The 12,988-nt window shown below is 43.5% G+C and overlaps 1 protein-coding gene across 14 annotated transcripts in view; it reads right to left on the reverse strand.

Moving 5' to 3' along the window:
* The window catches only part of TNC (tenascin C), a 93,754-nt gene extending 92,381 nt beyond the window's left edge, over positions 1-1,373 (reverse strand). For 5 of the 14 annotated variants that reach the window (XM_033858463.2, XM_033858460.2, XM_033858459.2 and 2 more), the window contains exon 1: positions 1,184-1,372. The gene's annotated coding sequence lies outside the window, so the exon portion shown is untranslated. Of the gene's footprint in view, positions 1-1,183 lie in introns of all 14 variants that reach the window. The other 9 variants (XM_033858465.2, XM_073806475.1, XM_033858461.2 and 6 more) reach the window with 5 other exon arrangements.
* Between the last annotated feature and the right edge of the window lie 11,615 nt (positions 1,374-12,988).

The following is a 12,988-nucleotide window of genomic DNA, read 5'->3' on the forward strand; positions in this document are numbered from 1 at the left end:
GACAGGGAGCGGGGGTATGGGGGTTGAGGAGCACAGAAGAAACAATCCAAGATTGGCTAAGTGCCTCTTTTAACTTCCAAAGTGGTAGCAGTTTGGGGCAATGACAGCGACTACCCAGACTTCCAGTTCTTGAGCCCTCGCTCTTCCAATCTCTTTATATTTCGTGTTCTCATAATGACAACAGAAGTTATTGTCCCCATTTTAGACAAGTGAAAACTGAGGCTCGAAGAGGTCACATATTTTCATCAGGGTCATCTGTGTTGTGGTGGTGGGGACACTAAAAGGATCCCTGGCCTCAAAACCCAAGTTCCTAATCCCCTTACAGCACGGCTGGGAACAAGAAACCCCTGCATTCCTTCCACCGTCGGCCAGGGGAGGTGTGCTTCCCATCCCTAGAGGCAATTGTTTCTCAGGGCTTTCTGCGATGAGAGATGAGAAGGAGAGGTGATTCTAGAAAAATACGGGGTACTGCTGGCTCTAGCACCCCAAACATGCCCAGGTACCCAGCCCAGGGATCAATGACTCAGGAGGCATCCCTGGGGAGTCCCCCGGCCCTTCAGAACAGAAGCCAGTGTCCACCACTCCCGTCTCCTAGTCTGCACTTTGCCACCTGGCCCTAGGAGTTACCTTCTCTGTTCTGTCCCCCAGCCCTCATCCCTTTCCATGTCTGACTACAAGGTGGCTATTGTGGAACACAAGGATGGATACACAACTCTTTGTAAACGGTAAGGTAAAGGCTGTTGAGATGTAAAATTTTATTGTTCTTCTACCATCGTCTATCAATCTCCCCCAACCCACCCCAAAGTAAGGCCATGCGCAAACTCCACTTTCAAACTCTACTTCCTTAACCCTCAAACAAAAATATTCACAGGTGAATCAGCCAGGTAGGGAGTTAAGAGTAAATTCTTACTTTCCCTCAGAAGAAGGACAGAGGTAAAAACTTCATAAAAAGTTCCTTGCACGTGGAACTATTCATAGAACTAAAACAAGCAGACAGAAATCTACGAGACTGGAAGGGGGCAAGTAGAAAACAAGTCAAGGTGCATCCGATCACAGCAAATACCCCATTTTGCCAGCAGCCAAGATAAAGCAAAAGTTTCAGAATTAGGACACCACAACCTATTTGGTCCCGGAAATGCAAACAGTGTCTCACATCTTTGGAAATGGGATGAAACAGACTTACCTTTTTGGAGTTAGAAAAGACCTAGATCCTTGAGTGAACCAGCTCCATGGAATAAGTACCTGGATGTGAGCAGCGGGGCTCCCGGTGCGCTGCCCCAGTGTCACCCCGAGCCTGCTGTCTTTGTGTGGACAGGCGGGGGTGTGTGTCTGCGCGCGCGGGAGAGCTTGTGACAGTAGGCAGGCTGTGGCCAGTGCGGCCAGCTTTGGCTGGCTTATATAGCCAGCTCCTTCCTCTGTAATGGGACGCCTCGCCTCCAGACATCCTTTCCCACTTTTTCAGTTGGTGAATTAAAGGAACAGCCCTCCCAGCGGAACAGGGTTAGCTCATGAAAGACGCACTCACTCCCTGCTCTCTGCCAGGAAAAGAACTTATTTGCATACAATTTATTGCAAAAGTAGGAATTCCCTCTCCCCTCGCCTCCTGCCCCTGGCTGGGAGCAGCTGTTAGTAAAGTGGGATTTTTGCCTTGCTCCGCAAACGCAAACGGTTTGGTTTTTCTAATTGTGAGACAGAAGCCCAGGGAGCGAGAGGGAGAAGAATCAGCAGCTCTGGCTCTCTCACCAGGCAGGCTGGAAACATGGAAACGAGACCGGGGGCTAGCCTGCCTGGGCGCTGGGCAGCAGCTGCTCAGTGGCACCTCGGAGAGAGCAGAGGGGCTGAGCCGAATTCCTGGAAAGAGGAGATAAAGACTTTCGGAAGCCTGGGGTGTTTGGGGTTCCTCGGGGCCAGCAGAGAGATAAGGGATTAGTTCTCAGCAGGTGGGAAAAGCACTGGGAACACAGATCAGTCCGGAGTCTCTTTTGGGGAGACAGCCACGGTCCTGTCCAGCTGCCTGGAGGCGGTATTGTCCCAGCCCCGGTGCACTACAGGGGAGCAGCTTTTTGACACTGAACATGCCCTGTGCCTGGTCCTGTCTTCTAAGCTGCGTCTCCTAAAGAAAGGTCTCCAAGGTTTCTTCTCAATGCTGAAAGGTGCCCACCATAAGAAAAAAAGTAACAAGTTAATCTTTGAAACATAAGCTGTGCCTTTGCTCTCCAGCCTGCTGTGGCTTCCTTCCAAGCTCTGAGTCATCGGTGAGTTTGGTGGTTAGCATGCATTGGGTATCCTCAGGGCACACACAGGCATGGGAGGGAGCGGGGGAAGAGGCCAGGCCAGGGCACCCACGCTTGAGCTTGTCACAGCACTTAGTACTTTTTGGGATCCTGGAGGGAAATGAGGCATCATGTAACCTGTACCTACCGCTGGACCCTCCTTTATTAAGTCTATATTAGATGCCACCCAAGGTACTTTATAGACGTTATTTCATTACATCCTCACAACCAGAAAGTGTGATAGGCACATGTGCTGTCCCCTCTTTACAGACGAAGAAACTGAAATTCAGAGAAGTAATGGAACCTCACTGAGGGAATACACCTGGGGAGCATTTAAATGACAACACTGGGCTTCACAGTTCTTTCTATTACACATTACTGCCCAGGAACATTGTAAGATGATATTTAAACAATGTTTTATGCCCTGTTAGATTGTAACACTGCTTGTATAAAAATCACTGCCATATTTGTATATGGAAGATATGTTTCCTTGTTCCACAGAGCTAATTCAGAGATCCTTGATTTTTAAAAAAATCAGGTATGAATAACAGAGGTTTCAATTATCTGCCTATTTTCAGTACTGAATGATATCGCCCCCATACTTATTATCATTGCTGTGGGCCTCAGTTCCCCAATCTGAAAAAAGGGGGACAAGATTAGGTCATCCCTAGGGTCTCTCTGTATCCTAGGATTCTCTGCTTAAGTGACCATCCCAGACAACAAGAAAGCCCATAGATAGTCATGTCATAAGACAGTTCATTTGAACTTTTCAACGATTTTGGCTGATTCAAATGTTGGTTGTTTTGGAAGTTTTTAACTCTCTGTTTTAGCTAAAGCGTATTGTAGTAGCCTGAGGCCGTGTCTTTTTACCAGTAGTGAGTGCTTCCATGTCTCTTGGCTTCTCAGAATCTACTGAGTTTATCTCCTGGGTTAGGGAATAGAAATATTAGAATAGTATATTATACATGTCATATGGCATATAGACTTCATTTACATATAATGCATAATCAATACATATTTGCAGTCGTATGTATATTTAAATGGAATAAGAGCACGTGCTAGAAAGCTGGGTGATAACATACGGCTTCTTCTGGGAACCTCCCAAACCCAGCCCCCCATCCTTGTAGTATTCCTACTACAAGTGGCTTAGCCAATCACAGGGAAAACAAAGCCAAATATGATCAGGCTGGCCCTTAAGACAGGAAACAGTCCAGTGGAACAAACAAAGAAGAATATTATTAAGCATTAAGTTAACTATCATAGAAGTATATTCCAGGCTTCCCCGGTGGCTCGGTGGTTGAGAATCCGCCTGCCAATGCAGGGGACACGGGTTCGAACCCCGGTCCGGTAGGATCCCACATGCCGCGGAGCAACTGGGCCCGTGAGCCACAACTACTGAGCCTGCGCGTCTGGAGCCTGTGCTCCGCAACAAAAGAGGCTGCGATAGTGAGAGGCCCGCGCACTGTGATGGAGAGTGGCCCCCGCTCGCCACAACTAGAGAAAGCCCTCGCACAGAAACGAAGACACAGCACAGCCAAAAATAAATATAAAAATAAATAAATAAAAAAAAGTTACCATTCTTTAAAAAAAAAAAGTATATTCCAGAGATGATTAGCTTTATTTGTGTATTTTTAGCAGAGGCTACTTGTAAAAGGAGTTTTCTCCAAAACCTATGTGGCATCTTAAGCCATACCTTGGCTTTTAAGTAAGAGGGGCCCAGATAAGGCACTTGTCTTCATCTATCTCTGGACTTTTTTCAGCCTCCCTTCCAGGCAAATGGGTCTGCGTACACCTTGTGCTCTCCAGTACCTGAACCTTTGCTAATGCCGTACTCTACCTGGAATCCTCAGCTCCACCTTCTCACATCCACTTGGCATCCAATTCTGATATAACTTCACCATGTTGCTTCCTAGATGTCTTCCGCAAGAAATGCTTCCATGCATGTTGTAACTCTGTTAGGACATTCATTGCCTCTACATGGTATAATTATACGTATGTCTCGTTTTTCTTCCTACATGCTAGGCCTCCAGAGGGCAGTGATCACACCTGCTTTTCCTTGCCTAGCACAGAGCCTTGGGTATCGTAGGAGCTCAGTAAATGTTTATTGAATGAAAGAAGTAATGAAGGAACAAGTGAACGTTTGACATGCTGTGCTTTATAATTAAACTCTTCTTTTTTCACCCTTAGAACATAAGAGGGAAACTAGATTCCCCAACACATCCATTTCACAGGTGAGGAGAGGGGGCCCAGGGAAGAGAAACGGCTTACTCAAGGCCACCTGCTTTCCATGAAGATGGTCATCAAGGTCAGAACTGAGCAACCAAACCACGTTAGACATTACAGCGGAGGATGCTTATGGAATCAATACCCATTCATCCTCCTGTCTGGCAGAGGCTGCACCTCTAAGCATCAGGTGTCTTATGGTGGCCCTCTGCTCAGTACGGTAAACACTTTTTCCTGAAGCTGTGTATTCCCTCTGTAACCTGCGTTAAGTCCTGAGACCCTCTGACTCACTTGCATTCATCACAGCAGCCTGCGCGCACACCAGTAAACATGACCAAAACCAGCCCCTCGGCCCTTCCACAACTCCAGACCTTCCAACTCAGCAGGAAGGTGAGAGGGCAGAGTGAACGCTTGCAAACTCCACCTCTACACAGAGTTCTCGGCCAAAGCCCGATTTTGTTGTTGTTCGTTTGCTATCCTCATTTACAGGTTGCTAGTGGAGGGCATGGTTTGGAGGCCCGAGGGAGTGTGGAGGCTCACCCCAGGTGAGATCATTCTCATTACCTTGAAGGTCTCTTAGATGCAACACTTTTTTTTCTTTCCCAAGATAGATCAGCCAGGGAGTAGAGTATCGGCCAGGACTGGCACTGTCGGAGGAAGCTGGGCGCCCATGTCTTTGAGAAGTCTAGCATTTACTTCCCACGGGACCCCTTGATTTCCACCCCACCCCCCTTGCTTACCCACTGCTCCCAACCTCTTCCTCCTCTTCTTGGGATTCATCTAGTGTGCTAACTCCCATCCAAAAGTCCCATGTGACTCTGTATTTGCCAGAAATCTCTCCCAAAGCAATGAAGGAGCTCGGGTCCAACACAGTGGGCTAGTCATTCAATTAGATGGATTTGTTTAGGGTCAAGTTTCCCCGACTTGCTGTCTGCAAGGCTTTGTTCAGTACTCTTCTTCTCCATCTCTTCTCACTTCTCCTTAGACAGCAAAGGACAAAAAAGCTCAAAGACATCATTGGTCATTGAATGAGTGGCAAGATAGAGGAGAGCTTCCCTGCCAGCTGGAATAGGGTGAATCAACCAATAAGGAGGCTCTCTGGTCAATGTGGAAAAGTGGAAAGAACTTTGGTTTACAGTAGGTTTGAGTCCTGAGGATGCATAACTTACCGTGTGACTTTGGGCAGATCTCTGCTCTTCTCTGGCTCTTGGTGTACTGGTTACAAAATGAGCAATGCCTAAGGATCTTAGCCACTTAAAAATGCTACATAAAAAAATCAAGAGAATAATTTAGAGGCCTCTAAGCCTTTGTACATTCCCAGTCCCCAGAATAACCCTCCCTGGACTTTATCCTCATGGCAAGTTCCTATATTATTTTTCAAGATTTACTTCTAAGACAGTTTCCATAACCTTACATTCAGAGAGAAGGGCACCTCATCCAGACTTCCTTTTTTTATTTTTAGCATACTGTATAATTGCCTTTTTAGCTCATTAGGCCATGAATGCTTTGAGAGTAGGCACTGGCACTTTTCAAGTGCTTACTAACAGATCTGTTTAGAGCCAGTGTCCGTTTCTTGTTGGCGCCTATGCCATGCCACTAGTTAATTATTTTTAATATCGTTCCTGCATATCGTGGTTTTTAGAATGGCATGTGATCTGTGGCAGAATTTAGGTAAACCATAAAATTTCCTTGAAATGATTTATTAGATGATTAGAGTGTTTATTCTTATCACTGATTTACTCACCCAATTCCCCAAAGGAACTGTAAGAGTTCCCTGGGGCCAAGAACTGTGCCTTCCTTCTCAAAGCACCGGGAAGTCAATTAATGTTCCCATGAAATGAGTGACTGATTGGCCGAATGATGGGGAAGATGGAAAAGGCATAAGACTGGCACAAGCAGTTTCGGGTTCCAATCATCTTGACCATTTACAAGGTGAATTATCTTGAGAAAATCATATCGCTTCTCTGAAACTCAGATTCCTCATTAGTGAGACAGATAAGAAATCCCTACCTCAAGTCCCTCCCAGAGTTGGTGTGAAGACCAAGTAGGAGAGTGGAAGAGAAAGTGCTCAGTAAACTGTGATGCCTTATGCAGATTTTTTTGATGATGAATGACCCACCCCAAATTGCAGTCGAAAGCTCACACTCGGCACGGCTGTGTTGTGCATGAATCCCAGCTTCCATCTAAAGTATTTCTGGGCTCTGCAGGGGTTAGCAGGGGAGAGAAGGGAGTTGAAACCGCCAGGTGCTGTCTTGTTTGCTAATACTTTCTAAGGATGACCTCTTAGCTGGAGCCAAAGGGGAAGAGGGAAGGATTCAAACGATGAGCATTGACCAGTGCCGAGTTAGAAGGTCTAGAGTTGTAGAAGAGCTGAGGGGATATTTTTGGTCGTGTTTACTGGTGTGCACGCAGGCTGCTGTGATGAATATGAATAGGCAAAGGATCTCAGGACTTAACGCAGGTTGCAGAGGGAATACACAGCTTTGAAGCCAAGGCAGATTGAATTTTTTTGACTGATTTGTCACAACTGAGTTAGATACTTGTGAGGATGTTGAATTTGTCCCTTTTCTTGGTTTCTCTTCTCGGTTTTTCTTAGATTTCTTTTGTGGACAAAGATGGATTTGAGTGGCCCACATTGACTGAGTTGTTCCTGTTAGGCACTTTTTAAGTAGTTTGCATATATGAAGTTCAGCCATCTGTACAGTGAGCCCATTGGGTTGATACTATCATTATTCCCATTTTGCAGATGGGAGCGGTGAGGAACAGAGAGCTTAAGTAAATTGTCCGAGTCACGTGAGTAATAAATGACAGCAAGAATATCCAAACCCAGGCTGTGGGCTCTATCCCCAACCTCCTGTGATTGGGGGTGCTTCCTCATGTACTTAATTTAACAGGTACCCAAAGGCAAAAATGACATTCTTGGGCTCGGATGGACCACCCTGAGGGATTATGGAGTTTGTGCGTAACAGTCTAATGAGGCAAGAGGGGCTTTGCTTGTGTTTCTTCGGGTAGTGTGGCAGCAAGAGGCCATGAGAAGGCCATGTCTGTCAGTGCTAATGCTGGAGCTGTGAAAGTACTGGCGTGGACTTTGTTCCCATCCTAATTCAACCACTAACTAGTTAGGAAAAGAAGTGGGGCCTTGGACAAATTATTTTACTTCTTTGTTATCAGTGCCTCATTTGTAAAATGGGTACATTAATAACTGGTACTTCTTAGAGTTATTCTCAGGATTAAAGGAAATACACTTAATCAAATGTTTATGCTTGCTACACTCTAAAATAATCTCAAAATGATGCCTATTGGCTATTCTATGTAAGTCGCTTTTCTATTCTGGGCCTTTATTTTCTCATTTTTAAATGATGGAAAAGATAACCTCAAGCTATGTTCCAAAAATGAGCTCACTAAAATAAAAAGGGTTAAAGGAAAAAAAAAATGTGTAAGCATGTAAAAAAATACATAGCACCTTTTGTTACAGGCCTTGGGATTCCCAGGTTGACCAAACTGAGTGTACTGGTTACTCTGTTTACTTAAACATCCTTCATAGATCCCCCTCCATCCTACTGTGCACATGCAATCAACAGCAGGCTTTAAGGGTCCTGTTCTCCCATCGTTTCCAAGTCTTTACACATTCTGTGTCTTCAGGTGGTGCTTGAAAATTCTCCGCTAGTCAGAGTCGGCGGGATGGTATTGCTCGCCTCAGAGCTAGAAGCTCCCCCAGCAGGGCCTAGAGGTTGATGTACAGCTGTCACAGAGGTATGGGAATCACTGCCCTCCCTGGGGAGTTCCCCTGGGCTGGTCTTGGTCCTGACGGAGCAGTCTCACCTGTACTCCTTCCCTACCCCACAGCCTTCCAATGGCAGGACTGATGGCAAATACACTCACTTATATTTCTAGTAACAGTTACAAAGCAGTGCCATTATTTCAGTCCTAATACCTAAGCTTCCCCCATATACAGGTGAGAAGAGATCAAGGGACTTGCTTAAAGTCACAGAGCCAATGCATGGTTTGGCAGAAGTCTCCATGTGCAAAATACTGGGCTCTTTGGTTTCCACCACGGAAACCATTTATAGAGGCTTGTGTTATTAGTCTTGTAGGGGAACAAAGTTTGCCATCCCCAAACTTTGTCATAGAGATTATTTTGAGCTGAAAACAATTGAGGCCCAAAAGACTCAAGAATTCTTTCATTTTACCTATGGCTTAGCTGCCTAAAGAATTTAGGTAAAAGGCCTGTCCTAGAAGAGAGCTATCAGGAGAGGTATCTGCAAAGAATACAGGTTAGGCATGGTGGTGAAGGAAATTGAGCAGGGCCTAGAGATCAGAGTCTACTCTCTGTCCCATTGTCTCTGCTGAGGCCCAGCAAACATTTGTTTATCAAACATTTGCTTTTCCATTTCCATATGAATTTCCTTTTTCCCCTTTCAAGTCCCAGCTACTCCAACATGCTCTTGTGTCTTTAGAGGAAGATGGTATTTAAGGTGAGGGTGTCAGCCATTTGGAGAGTTACTCGGTTTCTCTGGGTCTCTGCCACGTATACATGTTATTAAAATTTGTTTGATTTTCTCTTGTTAATCTGCCTCATGTCAATTTAATTCTTAGAGCAGCCAGAAGGACCTGGAAGGGGAGAGAAAAATTCTTCCTCCCTGACTGTATTTTGGGTACAGTGGTATAAAATAAGAAGCCTGTGACTGGAAAATAGACAGACTTAGGTTTAATTCCCGCTCTGCCATTTACTAGTGTGTGAAATGTTCACTCCTGTGAGCCCCATCTGTGTCTTTGACTGTAAAATGAGAGTGAGGGTACTCCCTTCATAGAGCTGACAGGACTGTAGTAGGTTGAATAATGGCTCCCCCGAGATAGCCATACCCTAATTTCCCAGAACCAGTGAATGTCACCTTATACGGCAAAAGGGACTTTTCAGATGTAATTTAAGGATTATGACACAAGGAGATTATCCTGGATGCAATCACAAGCGACCTTATAAGAGTAGGCAGAGGGAGATTTGCTTACAGGAGAGGAAAAGGCAATGTGACCAGGGAACAGAAATTGAAGTGATGTGGCCACAAGCCAAGGAATGCTGGCCATTACCAGACTTTAAAAGAGGCAAGGAACAGATTCTTCCCTGGAGCCTCCAGAAGGACCCAGCCCTGTGGACAAGTTGATTTTAGCTGAGTAAAACTCATTTCAGACTCTTCCCTCCAGAACTGTAAGAGAAAAAACTTCTGTTGTTTTAAGCCACTAAGTTTGTGGTGATTTGTTAAAGCAGCCGTAGGAAACTGATAACAAGGGCTAAATGGGCCTGCCTTGTGCATAACAGGGGCTTAAAATGGTAATTCTATCTCACTAGATTTAGAATACTTTCTTTTTTTCTAATTTAATTTTTCTTTTATATTGGCATATAGTTGATTAACAATGTTGTGATAGTTTCAGGTCTACAGCAAAGTGATTCTTTCATACATATACATTTCTTTTTCAAACTCTTTTCCCATTTAGGTTGTTACATAATATTGAGCAGAGTTCCCTGTACTATACAGTAGGTCCTTGTTGGTTATCCATTACAAATATAGCAGTGTGTACATGTCAATCCCAAACTCTCTAACTATCCCTTCCTCCCACCCTTCCCCCCACCCCACGTAATCATAAGTTTGTGCTCTAAGTCTGTGAGTCTGTTTCTGTTTTGTAAGTAAATTCATTTTTGTATCATTTCTTTTCTTTTTTTTTTCCTTACATCTTTATTGGAGTATAATTGTTTTACAATGGTTTGTTAGTTTCTGCTCTATAACAAAGTGAATCAGTTATACATATACATATGTTCCCATGTCTCTTCCCGCTTGCGTCTCCCTCCCTCCCACCCTCCCTATCCCAGCCCTCCAGGCAGTCACAAAGCACCAAGCTGATCTCCCTGTGCTATGAGACTGCTTCCCACTAGCTATCTACCTTACGTTTGGTAGTGTATAAATGTCCATGCCTCTCTCTCGCTTTGTCAAAGCTTACCCTTCCCCCTCCCCATATCCTCAAGTCCATTCTCTAGTAGGTCTGTGTCCTTATTCCTGTCTTACCCCTAGGTTCTTCATGACATTTTTTTTCTTAAATTCCATATATGTGTGTTAGCATACGGTATTTGTCTTTCTCTTTCTGACTTACTTCACTCTGTATGACAGACTCTAGGTCTATCCACCTCATTACAAATAGCTCAATTTCGTTTCTTTTTATGGCTGAGTAATATTCCATTTTATATATGTGCCACATCTTCTTTATCCATTCATCCGATGATGGACACTTAGGTTGTTTCCATCTCCGGTCTATTGTAAATAGAGCTGCAATGAATATTTTGGTACATGACTCTTTTTGAATTATGGTTTTCTCAGGGTATATGCCCAGTAGTGGGATTGCTGGGTCATATGGTAGTTCTATTTGTAGTTTTTTAAGGAACCTCCATACTGTTCTCCACAGTGGCTGTATCAGTTTACATTCCCACCAACAGTGCAAGAGGGTTCCCTTTTCTCCACACCCTCTCCAGGATTTTTTGTTTCTAGATTTTTTGATGATGGCCATTCTGACTGGTGTGAGATGATATCTCATTGTAGTTTTGATTTGCATTTCTCTAATGATTAATGATGTTGAGCATTCTTTCATGTATTTGTTGGCAGTCTGTATATCTTCTTTGGAGAAATGTCTATTTAGGTCTTCTGCCCATTTTTGGATTCGGTTGTTTGTTTTTTAGTTATTGAGCTGCATGAGCTGCTTGTAAATTTTGGAGATCAATCCTTTGTCAGTTGCTTCATTTGCAAATATTTTCTCCCATTCTGAGGGTTGTCTTTTGTCTTGTTTATGGTTTCCTTTCCTGTGCAAAAGTTTTGAAGTTTCATTAGGTCCCATTTGTTTATTTTTGTTTTTATTTCCATTCCTCTAGGAGGTGGGTCAAAAAGGATCTTGCTGTGATTTATGTCATAGAGTGTTCTGCCTATGTTTTCCTCTAAGAGTTTTATAGTGTCTGGCCTTACTTTTAGGTCTTTAATCCATTTTGAGCTTATTTTTGTGTATGGTGTTAGGGAGTGATCTAATCTCATACTTTTACATGTAGCTGTCCAGTTTTCCCAGCACCACTTATTGAAGAGGCTGTCCTTTCTCCACTGTACATTCCTGCCTCCTTCATGAAAGATGAGGTGACCATATGTGCGTGGATTTATCTCTGGGCTTTCTATCCTGTTCCATTGATCTATCTTTCTGTTTTTGTGCCAGTACCATACTGTCTTGATTACTGTAGCTTTGAGCCTGATTCCTCAAGCTCCGTTTTTCGTTCTCAAGATTGCTTTGGCTATTCGGGGTCTTTAGTGTTTCCATACAAATTGTGAAATTTTTTGTTCTAGTTCTGTGAAAAATGCCAGTGGTATTTTGATAGGGATTGCATTGAATCTGTAGATTGCTTTGGGTAGTAGAGTCATTTTCACAATGTTGATTCTTCCAATCCAATAACATGGTATATCACTCCATCTATTTGTATCATCTTTAATTTCTTTCATCAGTATCTTATATGCATACAGGTCTTTTGTCTCCTTAGGTAGATTTATTCCTAGATATTTTATTCTTTTTGTTGCAATGGTAAATGGGAGTGTTTTCTTGATTTCACTTTCAGATTTTTCATCATTAGTGTATAGGAATGCCAGAGATTTCTGTGCATTAATTTTGTATCCTGCTACTTTACCAAATTCATTGATTAGCTCTAGTAGTTTTCTGGTAGCATCTTTAGGATTCTCTATGTATAGTATCATGTCATCTGCAAACAGTGACAGCTTTACTTCTTCTTTTCTGATTTGGATTCCTTTTATTTCCTTTTCTTCTCTGATTGCTGTGGCTAAAACTTCCAAAACTATGTTGAATAAGAGTGGTGAGAGTGGGCAACCTTGTCTTGTTCCTGATCTTAGTGGAAATGCTTTCAGTTTTTCACCATTGAGGACGATGTTGGCTGTGGGTTTGTCATATATGGCCTTTATTATGTTGAGGAAAGTTCCCTCTATGCCTACTTGCTGCAGGGTTTTTATCATAAATGGGTGTTGAATTTTGTCGAAAGCTTTCTCTGCATCTATTGAGATGATCATATGGTTTTTCTCCTTCAATTTGTTAATATGGTGTATCATGTTGATTGATTTGCGTATATTAAAGAATCCTTGCATTCCTGGAATAAACCCCACTTGATCATGGTGTATGATCCGTTTAATGTGCTGTTGGATTCTGTTTGCTAGTATTTTGTTGAGGATTTTTGCATCTATGTTCATCAGTGATATTGGCCTGTAGTGTTCTTTCTTTGTGACATCCTTGTCTGGTTTTGGTATCAGGGTGATGGTGGCCTCGTAGGATGAGTTTGGGAGTGTTCCTCCCTCTGCTATATTTTGGAAGAGTTTGAGAAGGATAGGTGTTAGCTCTTCTCTAAATGTTTGATAGAATTCGCCTGTGAAGCCATCTGGTCCTGGGCTTTTGTTTGTTGGAAGATTTTT

The sequence above is a fragment of the Tursiops truncatus genome, chromosome 6 (genome assembly GCF_011762595.2).
Source record: "Tursiops truncatus isolate mTurTru1 chromosome 6, mTurTru1.mat.Y, whole genome shotgun sequence".
Classification (NCBI taxonomy): Eukaryota; Metazoa; Chordata; class Mammalia; order Artiodactyla; family Delphinidae; genus Tursiops; species Tursiops truncatus.